We start from the raw sequence: 13,234 nt of genomic DNA, 5'->3' as shown, positions 1-13,234 counted from the left end.
AAAACCAAGTAGGTTTTGTGCCTCCTGTCACATCACAAAAATAATTTATCATTCAACAGTGATTTTTAACACAAATCGTCCTGCTGATAACTGTGTGAGATCACAAAACTGGACACCGCTCCTATATAAACTTGAAATATCATTGTTTACTTTTTTACAGCGTTGGTTGCTGTTACACCTTACATACAACAGGTTTGAAATCCATGCATATGTATCTGGCTTTGCAATGTACTTTAGGTTATATCTGAACTAAGCTGAACAACCGTCCTTTAACGGCTATGCAGAGCTGCAGGGCAGCAGACTAATCCAATCAAAGTAATAACAAGAAAGAAAGAGAGGATGCAAGAAGGAGGGAGGGAGGGAAAGAGATGGATACAAACAGCTTTTGCTGATGAGAGTGAGCCAGTGGGCCGCTGGCTGTTTGTTCCACATCAGAATGTCAAACAGGGCAGCAGCAGCCTGCGCTGAGTCACAGAGGTGAAAATAATGTCAGCTAGTGTTGGAGAAGACGAGTCACCAGACTCTCAGGACCCAAAAGTCACCCACAACTCAAAAGCAGTGCAGACATGGCAGAATACAACCCACACTGCACGGCACATGCTTGAGTTTCCTCCTCCAGGACACGTGGTTGTGCTCTGTTAAGATGCACCTCAAGGAAACGTGACTTCTTCTTCCTTTGTACGTGCACTTCTCGCTTGTGTGCAGTACATTAGGCTTTGATGTCTTCACACCACAAAGCAAAGGAAGAACAAGCTGCCAAATGTCATTTTGACAAGCAGAAACAAATTTACTGGTGTGTGATGTTCACCTTGACTCTCTGGTCAGCAGCGTGAGAAAGTTGTAAAAGTGAATTTTCAGCTGAACAGCCAGCAGCAGCAAATCATATATCTGTGTTTATTGCGTGTCCTGGCTATCACTGCACCACCACTGGCAGTGCAGCTGGCTCAAATCAGCCATCCAATGGCACACAGCACTGTGGCTGTGGGCGGTGTGAATGTTGTCACTCTTTACCGAGTCCAGAGACCTGGAGGTTTTTTCTGCAACTAGTTCTCGGTCATAACAGTCTCTCTGCAATCGATGGCGAGAATGCCTCATCAATCAATCTCAGCTTGCATTGATTCCGCTTTTGTTGTGTAGCTCACAAAAACAGTGAGCGGAGAAAGGGGCGACTAGATGCGAGAGTTTGAATTTGTTGGCATCGCTGTTGAACTCTGAGTGCAGTGTCCAGGTCCCGCTGTTGGCTCCCACAGGGTCAGATCAATGACAGGCTAAATCAGGATGTGTCCCCTGACATCGAGCCACATGAGAGTATATGATCTCCAATATCTGCCCTTCGGAAAATAACAGCATTTCATGTTTAGTCTTTGTACAGATTTTTGTCACTTATGTTTTAACAATGGTAATATGAGTAGCCTACAGTCATGAAATGTCGTATATATATAAAAAACAAATTTATGAACAAGTTCACATGTTGACCTGACAATGACTTGAGATAAAAGGATGAAGGAGGTTACTGTAGTTTTTACAGTTCCATTGCAATCCATCATCATGGAGACATTTCACCTAAAAGTCCATCCGTCCATCCATCCATCCATTTCCTTGTGCTTATCCGGGGGCCAGATTGAGGGGGCAACAGGCGGAGCAGAGTATTCCGGACGTCCCTCTCCCCAGCAACACTTTCAAGCTCCTCCTGGTTGATCCCAAAATGCTCCCAGGCCAAATGAGATATAAAATCCCTCCAGTGTGTTCTGGAGCTGCCCCAAGGACTCCTGGACATGTCCACAACACCTCAGATGGGAGGTGCCCAGGAGGCATCCTGATCAGATGCCTGACCCACCTCAACTCCATCTTCAACACAATGGTCCAGCAGAGTGCCTGCATCACTGCAGACGCTGCACATAAGTGCCTGTACACCTCATGCTTCCTTCTACCCTCACTACCTAGAAGTCTAGTGTGATGGATTTAGTGGCATCTAGTGGTAAGGCTGCAGATTACAACTAACTGAAATGTCTCCCATCTGTGAAATGAGTAGAAGGACTGAGGTGGCTGACAAAAAATGCAAATGGTCCTATCTTGAGCCAATGTTTGGTTTGTCTGTTCTGTGCTACTGTAGGAACAACATGGAGAACTCCATGGAAAAAGGACCCCCTCCATATGTAGACATAAATAGCTCATTCTAAGAGCCCTGACACACCAAGCCGATGGTTTGCCGTTGGTCAGTGTTGGCTGTCTGTTAGCACCTGTGGCTTCTTTTTTTTTTTTTTTTTTTTTTTTTACAGCAACCCATCCAACAGTTGTTGAGATAATTCATTTGAAACCACAAATATCAACCTCACAGTGGCTCAAAATGGAAAGTCAGGGGACCAGCAAAGTCAGTATGGATTCCTCAGCTGATGACCATGAATGTCCATACAAACTATATGACAACCAATCCACTAGTTGTGGAGATATATTAATTATTAATTATTGAATCAAAGCTGTGAAGCAACCCACACATCAGCACTGCCACCCTGAGAGCCACACTGCTAGCATGGCCATGAAACAACAACAAAATAGGTGCAACAAAAGACAAAGCATTTTCTAATATACCCATGGCAAAAACAAGTATGACCAAAATAAAAAAAATAATAAACACTTGAGAATAAAATAAAAGTCGGACATAATTCAGGAAATGGAATCACAGAGAAACAGTCATTTCTGTGGTCGATCAGCCACAACTATGCATTAACTTTACCCCCAAAATGCATTACTGCTTAGCTTCCTTAATCCTCAAACAGGAGTTTGAAAGGATGAGTGTAGTTATTTCACAGACAGGAAATTAATTGTGAGGTTCTTATGCTCTCTGCTCGTCACATACATGGCATCTAAAATGTGCGTGCTTGGCCCAAATCTTCTGGAGGAGAGCTTTTGGTTTTTCATTTGCTTTCCAGCTCTGGGCTTAGCATTTGACAAAGTGCCACCTCAGCAAAGGGCATGATTAATTCTAATAAGACTTGACAATTTTTTTTCAAAGAATTTTCTGCAATGTGATAAAGTTACTTCAAAGGACAGGTTTCCATTAGTAAGGAACAGTGTGGACCTTTTTAGAGCAAAACATTGGACAACTGTGCAAGTTTCGGCTTTTAATGTATCTATTACTTATGTGCCTACGCAACTTTAAAACATTCAAGAAATATAATTGAATGTATGCTCAGCTTTTCATGGCAATCAAAGTCCTTTTTTTATGTTTTGGTGCTGGTAAAAACAGAGCAGCAGCACCTGGGTCACATTCTGATATGATTGAGAATCAAATGGGACTCCCTAACCTAGTTTATATTAACAGTAAAAGTGTTTTGATTTTTGTCAGCTGACCTGACAGTACTGACGAGCTTGTGCCAAAGCAAAAGGCCTCCCTGAATATATTTGTGCCGGTTTTGTGTTCCTATTTTGGTTAATAACACATTGTCCTGACTGATCTATGAAAAGCATGTTTATTACATAATTATATGGTTATTATATTATCTGGGTTGTTTAGGAGTTCATGGAAAAGTTACTCTGTATTCCATCAAAACAGGGTGCAATTTGGTGAAGGACCTTGATAATGCCTCCTGACTGTTAATAATTGCATGTTTTTGCCACGTGGCTGTTTGGTCATGGCCCTGTTTTGCCATTAGGTAACCATATTTGGAATGTGCTCTGCAGTGGGTAATTGTTTGCTTTGTTTTTTCCAATGGGTAACCATATTTGGATTGTAGTCGGCCTATAGTGTGATGCTGTTCTGGTACTTTCTGAAGCTCCCGCCTCTATTTTTCCTATATAAGCTGGTGTTTGTCTGTGGTATGCAGAGTTAATCTTTAAACAAGGTAACTCTAGTTGTTATTTATCAGTGTAGACGTTTACTATCCATCAGTCAGTCTTGGTACAGATTTGCTTGTATTCATAATGATTGATGACCAAATAGTTTAGGCTACAGGCTTCATGAGGGGGCTGCAGGCTACTTTACGGGAATACATCTCAAGTAATAAGTCAGACAGAAGTGAATAGTAAAAGTTAGTGGGTGTTCAGTGTTTTAATTCAAATAAATCATCTTATTAACTCTGAGGCAGCAAATGTCTGTTCCATTTATAATTGTAGATGAAAGCTAATGAAGCATAGTGCCAGATGTCATGGTTTTATCTGTAACAACCCAAATCAAGCATTTAACTTAATAACCCACAAAACACAGACTTGACATTCCTATTACCACTAATCTACAAGTAAAACATAGGCCAACTAACTCTTCTGTGTCCCCACATACCCAAAAGCCAACATATTCCAAAAATTACACCATGTATAATGGCAAACATTTGCTAATGATGGAGAGTACATATTCAGCAACTAGTGTCATAAACAACTGGAGGTGCATTTACAGCCTCTTTCATTAAAATCCGTTTTAAGTACCTATCTGAATATTCATCAGTGAACCTTTCCACTCCAAGTTGTTCTAGAAATCTCCTCCTTATTCAGTACAGTTGCACTCATCTGCTTAAATAACTGCATGAAAGTGTAATCAACTGCACCTTTGAACGTAAATGTTAAAGATGGGAGAAACTGCAAAACAGCTTTGATATGTGTGAGGTGATACAGTGATTCTCCTGACGGCTCATTCTTGTGCTCTGGACATGAGGCCTTGTTTATTAAAAGCTGCCGAGGATCCAAACTCAGCTTGCTGTCATTACATAAAGCTTTTGCAATAATTTATCTTTCAGTGCAGCGCCATGAAGTCAAAACATGGTGCTATGCATAACCAGCTGGTCCCGTCAAGTCTATTTCTATCCTACTATTGTCTATTTCATCCCTGCAATTTTACTGGTGAAGGTGTAGACCAGTCAGCCAACCACAGAGCCTGTCAAACTGTCAGCAGTTATGAAAGCTATTCACAGCAATCAAATGTCAAGCCACCAGTCGGATAGCAGAGAGGGAGAAGAAAACAAAAAGAAAAGAAAAGGTAATTACAGTGCTGAGCAATACAATATCAAAAAGTTTTATACATTATGTCAAGAGCAAAACTTCTTTATTGCTGTTGCTATTTTGTGCAGCAAAGTATAGACCATAAGCTTATGTAAACATGATATACACAACACCTCAAATATTTTTTGTCTATACCAAGACATTTAGCTTTGCATTAGTTTTCAAGTTTACACAAAATGGAATGCAGACAGTGTCAAAATATCCTGCTCTATTATAGATACCTATACTTTACACTTAATTGATAAATAATAATATTATGTATAATGTAATATTTCATAATACTCTAACAATAAAGGAGATGGCAAGCCAGTTTAGACAGTTTTAGGTATTGCAGTTCTTTTTTCCTTTCCCATACAGCTATCTATCTATCTATCTATCTATATTTATTTCATATACATATATATTTGTATATTTCATATACATATATTTTCAAAATACCTGGCAATTACATGGAAATATCCCATTATTTAGAAAACAGTTAGTCTTTCTATTACACCTGTTATTTTGCTTTAGTCTAGAGTTCTAGAGTCACGGCTGACACAAATAAATTATGTATTTATGATTTTTAAACATTATGTAAACTACCCCCAGAGGTGGGAGACATATTCAGATCCTTTACTTAGTAAGTAGTAAGTAAAAGAAGTTACATACAACACTTTATAAAGTAGTAAACTCCAAGATTTAACAGTTCTACATTTGTCATTTTTGCACAATGAATCTGTTTTTGTTTTTTTTTTTGCTAAATATTACAAAATATTAAATTATTATTACTTATGCATACTCTGTAAGTAGCAATTGAATGCTGTTGATGGGCGAGGTGAAGTTAAGATAAACAATTTTACAGTTTAATCTATAGAAATGCATACAATTTCATGAGATGATAGTATGTTTTGTTAGTGCCTTAATACGAAAAGTAACTACTGACTCCAGCTGTTAGCTGATACATGAAGTGGAATAAAAAGTACAAAATATCTGCCTTGAAAATGAAGTGGAGAATAAGTACAAAGCAGAATGAAATGGTTATTTACTTTAAGTACAGAACAATTCATTCATTCATTGTCCTCGCAAGGGTCACTGGGGGGCTGGAGCCAATCCCAGCTGTCATTAGATGGAAGGCGGGGTACACCCTGGACAGGTCGCCAGACGATCGCAGGGCTGACACATCTGAAGAGACAACCTTTCACGCTCACGGTCACATCTAAAAGCAATTTAGAGTTACCAGTCAGCCTGACCTGCATGTCTTTGGAACGTGGGAGGAAGCCAGAGACCCCGGAGAGAACCCATGTACACACGGGGAGAACATGCAAAGTCCGCACAGAAGGGCCCCCGCCCACGAACCAGGGACCATCTTGCTGTGAGGCAACAGTGCTAACCACAACGCCACTGTGCCGCCTAAGCAAAGAACAAGTACCTCAAAATTCTACTTAAAGTCAAGATGACATGAAAATGACCTTGTTAACCCCTTTGGATCATATCCCCAGCCATATTATGCACCTATTTCACACTATGCAAAAACTATAAAAACAAAGAAATTAAAAGAATTAAAAATGATTGTAGATAATTTTGTATCAAAGCCTAGTCTTGTGTCATACCCTGCGTGGCAACTATTGTCCCCAGCTGCCAAGGAGGCTACATGTTTATTTCTGTTGTATAATATCCCCTTCTCAAAATGACTTCATTGTTGTCAAATTAAAAAAAAAAACGCGTAAAATTATAACTTTATTCTTATAATACTACAACTTTATTTTTGTATTATTACAAGTTTGTTCTCATAAAAGTATGACTTTTTTCTTGCAAAAATGTGACTTTATTCTCGTTATATTCCAAGTTTTTTTCTAGTAAATGAGTATTGTCAATATGTTCTAAAGCACTGCTAATAACAACATTATATTGTTTCTTCGACGTTTTAGAGATCTGAGTCCGTGTCTTTATGCTCGGTGTGTTGCAGTGCTCTGCTGAGTGTGATCTTCTGTGAGAGATAAACACGTAACGCAAGAATAGGCATTTTGTCAATTATACATGTGTGTTAATTAATAAATGATTGGACATGCATAAATAGCCGCGGAGCAGCTCACACATTTGCATCGCTGGTTGAGACTAATAAAAGGTGTCTTGCTGAGATACCCATGTCTCACTTCATTCAGCTGCCTCCTGTGTGGAGCCTTCAGCGGGAAGTGAGTCATTCCCTCTTGCTCCTGTGTCGGTGGTGAAGAGATGAGCCGCATGACCCCAGTGCATGATTAATTAGTGATCATTATCCCATCTCCGCTCTCCTCAGTGGGTGCTGTGCTTTTGTCCTCGCCTTTATTAACATAGCTAGCTGCGCTACCAGCCGTCTTTTGATGTGACTTTGGAACATGGGAATGTGTGTGTCACTGAGGTCTGGCAGGGGGTGTCCGGTTTTCTGAACAGATGCTTTGGTGTTATATGGTGTTTCTTTCTTCTCTGTGAGACGAAGAGGGAACGCAAGCGAGGAAGGAAGGAAATGTTCAATGGGTGACAGAGAGTGTGTCATTCAACGTCTTCCCCTCGTCCAGAGGGGTGTGAGCAACCGTGTTATTGTGCCTCCATTAGAAAGTAGCTTATTCATGCAAAAAACACAAGAAAGTTTTAAATTAACATTCATTCATTAAAAAAACACGCGCACGCCAAGTTTAATGGACCGGTAGCTTATCTTTGCCTCATTTGGATATTTGAGGAAATACTGCCATCATTTAATACTTAGACTTGCTAATGCTGAATGTTTTACTAGCAGATTTCTAAAAAGTCAGTCACTTAATTCAATATTAATAATGTAAACGAAGTGGTGTGTATACCACAAATTTTAGATTAATAGCCTGGGCTTTTATTTGCTTCAATCAAAGACAGGGACAGGGGGGCAGAGAGAGACAGGGAGGGAGCGTTATGACACTTGTTGTCCCTAGAACAACTCAGCTGGCAACCAATGTTGTTAGACATTGATATTTTGTTAAATTTAGGTTGTGACATCTGGTGACCAGAAAGATTGTAGCTGCTGCTGCTGAGTGTGAGTTTCACACTGGGAAATGTTGTGAGAATCCACCCAGCCGCACACACTCTGTGCCAGTTTCACAACGGAGTTGAGGCGTTTCAATGTTGATGTGACTTTGTCCAGCCTGTTGTCATTCTGCAGTCAAATACCGCTGCTTGTCAGTGATTTCGGTGTAAGATACCGATGCCAAAAGCCACCTTTCGTGGCGGTATGATATGTCACCAGGAGGCGTCAATTGCCAGCAGTTTGATATGTGGATGGGTGGCATCATTTGCTTATGCGAATGGGTGGAGCCTGTCAAGGCAGTATGAAACACAGATGGACGGAGTCAGGTTGAAAAGCTGCCAGTGAGGACGTAATATAAGGAACTGGTAAGTCCCTCAGGGTCAGTAGGAGGGGTGGTGGTAGCAATGATGCTTAACAAATTCATCCTGTATCAATGTAGAGCCAAACCATGATGTTTTACCTAAACCTAACCAAATGCTTTGGTTGACATCCCACTGTTGGTTGCTACATCCCAGAATGTCAACAGCAGACGCAGGAGGATACCTAGAATGTAATATGTTAGACGAAGAAGTCCATTAACAAAGCGCCAATATGTGGTGACTTGGGATGAGAAAGTGTTGGTTTGTTGGACCACTGAACAGTTTGATGTCTAATGTAAACTGCTGCTGTAGCTGTGTTGCTCGTGCTTGTCGGGCATATGTTGAACTGACCATTCACTGAGAGAAGAGCAGCTCTGGAGATAGCTGTAACAGAAAGTCTGCTGATCTGGTCAGGAGACGGGTGTCTGAGATCAGATCAGACCCCCTGCACAAAAAGTATCAAAAGATTTGATACTACTTGGTAGCAAGTTATTTAAGTGGATACATTAAATGTATCAACTACAGACAGCGAGCCCTATACACGTGTAATCAGTTGTAAAGAGAAGACAACCACAGCCCTGTTCTTTGTGTGCTGATTCTGACAATAATCCAGGCTGATGTAATTTGAGCCAGGTCAGATGTTATTATTGTTACATAATGTTATTAGGACTAATATTGGATGACATTGAACTCCTATTTTGAAATTTGGGTAATATAAATGGAAAGTTGAAACATAATTTAAATGATTGGCTGACCTTACATCATGGCTTAAAAACACATCACATCATTATTAGCAGAGCGGGAGTTAATTCAAATCTATTAAGAGCATAATCTAAAAACACATCTGAAAATTAGATGCAACCCTGCCAAAGCCTGAAATGAAATGAGAGATTAAAGAGACTCTGAAACATGGCATCACATTAAATGTCTGAGACTAATTATGATTTCATCTGTAACACACGATGCATCTCTGTCAGGGCTGATATAAAAAAAGAAATATATTTTGTGCGTTTACAAGGTTTAAATTTCACTTAAGCAAGTATGATCTAGAAGATTGCTCATGTTTCCCTCTCAGATGAAGAACAATGGTCAGTTTGAGACGCAGAGGGCAGATTTAGAAGGAATGATGAATGAGTGAATAACCACAATTAAATTTACAACTCAATTAATAGGAGCAGTATAAAAAAATCTTTTGACTCAAGGACATGCCTGCAGACTCTAGCTACTGCAAGTGAAGTCTTACCTTCAGATGTTCATACAGTGTGCAGCTGGCTTTTGATGTATTTTACACAGAAATGTGTTTCTGAGATTCAGACACAGAAATATACCTGTCTTTTGCTTCCATAACTTGACTCCAAATAAACTTTGATCATTTTGTTTCACTTTTCACTTCATGGAAGTTTTGAGTAAGTAGTTTAGTTTTGTTGATAACTGTAGGCAGTGATCGCTATAAACAGTTAACCTGATGTTTTTGTTTTAACAACGAAGTCTCGATTTGATCATGTGACGAAACAATACAACATATGTTAGATTAGCCGCAAAATCTGTCAAGACTGACAAACTGGACACAGCAAGATAAGCGAGCAGTAATGCCTTTAAAACATAAAAGTGGCTGCAAGAAAAGACAAGCGAAAAGAACAGGAGGAAAAGGTACCAAAGATTCCTAAATTAGATTTCTTTGGCTTTTTTTAGTCGCCAGTGGTGTGTGTGTGTGTGTGTGTGTGTGTGTGTGTGTGTGTGTGTGTGTTTCATGACTAACAACAAAGTGTGCACTAGGGGACCGTCATAATAGCGTGCTCTGGGGCCCGTTATACCTTGTGCCATGGAGCTGCCCCTTCTCCTTACTTCTACTCGGACAGCCACACACCTTTTGATTACCTTTCATCTTTTGTGCTGCGGCCATCAGACACACCAATTACATTTACTAATGGAGCGGCCTCCTCTCCAACCCGGCCCTCCACAGAGTTAGGTGTGAGGCAGCAGAGGTGAGAGAAAAGCTGGATAAAAAAGCAGGAGTCAATAGAGTGGTACTTTTTGCTTTATGTATGCCAAAAAGAAAATTGTAAAAAAGAGAAAGAGCAAATATTCAACCAAATCTGTAACATTAGTGGCTTTACTCATGCACAAAAGCAGATCAGTTCCTGGAAGCCAACAGTTCCATTAGAGGCTAAATCAACACTGTCAACAATGTCACAGCTAGTATTTGTCAGCTGTCAAAACCTGAGGTGGCATCACTGACAAGTATATGACCACAAATCCAACGAGCTTGAATCAGTCATCAGGCTACACAAGTACCAAGTTCGGTTTTCTGACTAAAGGAGGCATTTCAGTGCTGAAAGATAGTATTTTCATAAAACTACAACTGTCTATGCAGTAGACAGAGCCCAAAACTTTTGAGATTGGTTCTACATGACCAGAGAAAACTGAGAAAAAGGATTGTGGTATTCACTTTTTCTCAAGAGGTAGAACACCTACAACAACCAGAATTTAATTTTCAGTCAATATTTATCATATAGAACTGAATACTTTTTGTTTGTACATCATCTTTAAGTTCACACACCATATTGTTATTTTCAGTGTCTGTGATGCCAAGATTTAATGAAAGGTAAACACACCTAAAATCAGTTTACCAACCTTAGGTTTGTATTTTGCAAATACAAACAGTTTTGAATATAAACATAAAACATCTTGGGAAATAATGTAGCCTAAGTTACATTAGGTCACATGCAACCCAGCAGTTTGTTGTGCACAAATAGATCAAGGCAGGGACAGGAAAACATTTGAAACTGAACTGTAAAAGTATTTACATTCAGGGATGGAGGATAAATTATAGCACATTTAATTCAATAATATTGTCACATAGCGTTCTAAAGCAGAGAGCAAGGACTGTGACATGTCACAACAAGTTAATTACTTTTACTGAACAGTTCTGCAGTGCCAGACTGCAGCACTCGCTACGGTAACCAAATTCAAGTGGTTAACCTTTGGATCAAGGCTTATGACTCAGTCTAAGCTGTCGTGTTTGTCTATCCAGGGCACAGACGTGTGGGATAACTCAACTCAACATCTCCGCAGTTAGCCAGACAACAGACTGACAGGGGGGCCTGGACAGTCGTGTATCTCGCTGTCTCATCATGCATCATTACGCCTGGGAGCCAATCACACTGCCTGAGTAAACATGAAGTCAAGGCCATGCTAACAGTATCAATACAAACACCATAGCTGTAATAACATGAGGCAGGATGATGGCGTGTGAAAGAAAATGTTGCTGAACTTTACAGATATCATAATGATAATGGAATCCAAATGAGTACTTACACAAAAAAAATGTTCTGAGTATGGCTAGATACCCTCAAAATTTTTACTGAGCATACATTGTACATCTCAGATATGATGGAGGAATGTTTTATTTGCCTTGTTACGATCACCACATGGACATTTTACAACATGCCTGTCTTGAACGTAGGCTGTGCAATCATTATCTAGGCTTTTTCTCCAAACTTCAATAAAACCCTGTGGACCATAAAGTCTGCAACGATTACATAAAGCTCAATTGATTTGTAAAGACATTTTTACGTGATGTCAAGTCATGAATTGCACCATTTCCTTTCATTGTTTTACAGCATCCTGGTTAAGGGTGAGTAAGGCTCCTCTGGATTATGTCACTAGCTTTTACTGTCATGTTTTAGGAGCACTCACACTTATAATGACACACAAGCATCATCAAAGTGTTCCCTTCAGACCGGGCTCCTGCAGAGAGGTTAATGTACAGTAGGGCAAGACCTCTTCACCCAGCAGAGACGTACAACAAAAGAGCCCCCGACCTGCTGAGTCTGCTCTTAAGACCCTGTGGCTGCAAGAGCTCTACATGGGGGTGGGAAACAGCACTCAGACATACACATGGATGATTTATCAGTGTAATCCAATGCAGTAATTGTAACAGAATACATCTTTAGATCATTATTTTTTCAAAATATATACGCAAGACATTCACTACACACGTCACTACTGTCCTTTTAGAAAACCTACATTTTGTTTTTTTCTAATTCTCACATGGTGTCCTGGCTCTCCACATTTCAGATTCTGCCATCACTGTCCTCGCACAAACTCAGTGAAAACATTTTTGGATAAATGCCAAAAGATATAGTGGTTGAAGCCAAGTTAAAATGAAGCTGCTTAGCTCTTGAATAGCTGCTGTTTCTTGGTGATGGACTATAAGGATTATCTGTACTGTATACGTATATATATATATATTTGGTTCATTTGTTATTAAGTTGCTCATTGCCTGCTTTCCATGTTTGCATTAAAACAAATCAAGCAATCAGGTTCCAAAGGGTTAAAAGACACACACAGTACTTTTAAGTTAAGATACAGTATAATACCTGAAATAAAAAGTGCCTCATAAATCTATATAATATATAGTATACTCTGCACACGTCTCATTTCTACAGCATGTGTAATATACAGTACATGTTCAGCATTTCAGGGACTATAGCATATAAATAAATGATTGGTGGGTAATCTTGTGAGTAGCCTACAAATGAAACTGCTCTAAGTTCATACAGAAGGAAGTTCCTGTAGGGCGCTTGTTTGACATAATTTTAATAGTTCTGGAAATATATCTACACATACACCTAGATTGGTTGCGCTTGAAGTTTACATACTGACACTGGTGGAAGAACATCTTTTCTACATCGCTATCCAATGACACAAATAACTTTACAAAGGATACATCAACTCTGTCCTCTCTGACCTAACAGCTTCTTTCTAGGACCCCTTGAATCCCATTTGCTGGTTTGGAGCTGCTCTGCCCCTCATATGCAATATGGTTTTGTGAGTTTCTCCGGTTATAAAACTCTGAGCATCAGCA

Source organism: Plectropomus leopardus, chromosome 6, assembly GCF_008729295.1.
Source record: "Plectropomus leopardus isolate mb chromosome 6, YSFRI_Pleo_2.0, whole genome shotgun sequence".
NCBI lineage: Eukaryota > Metazoa > Chordata > Actinopteri > Perciformes > Serranidae > Plectropomus > Plectropomus leopardus.
This window is presented reverse-complemented; position numbering follows the sequence as displayed.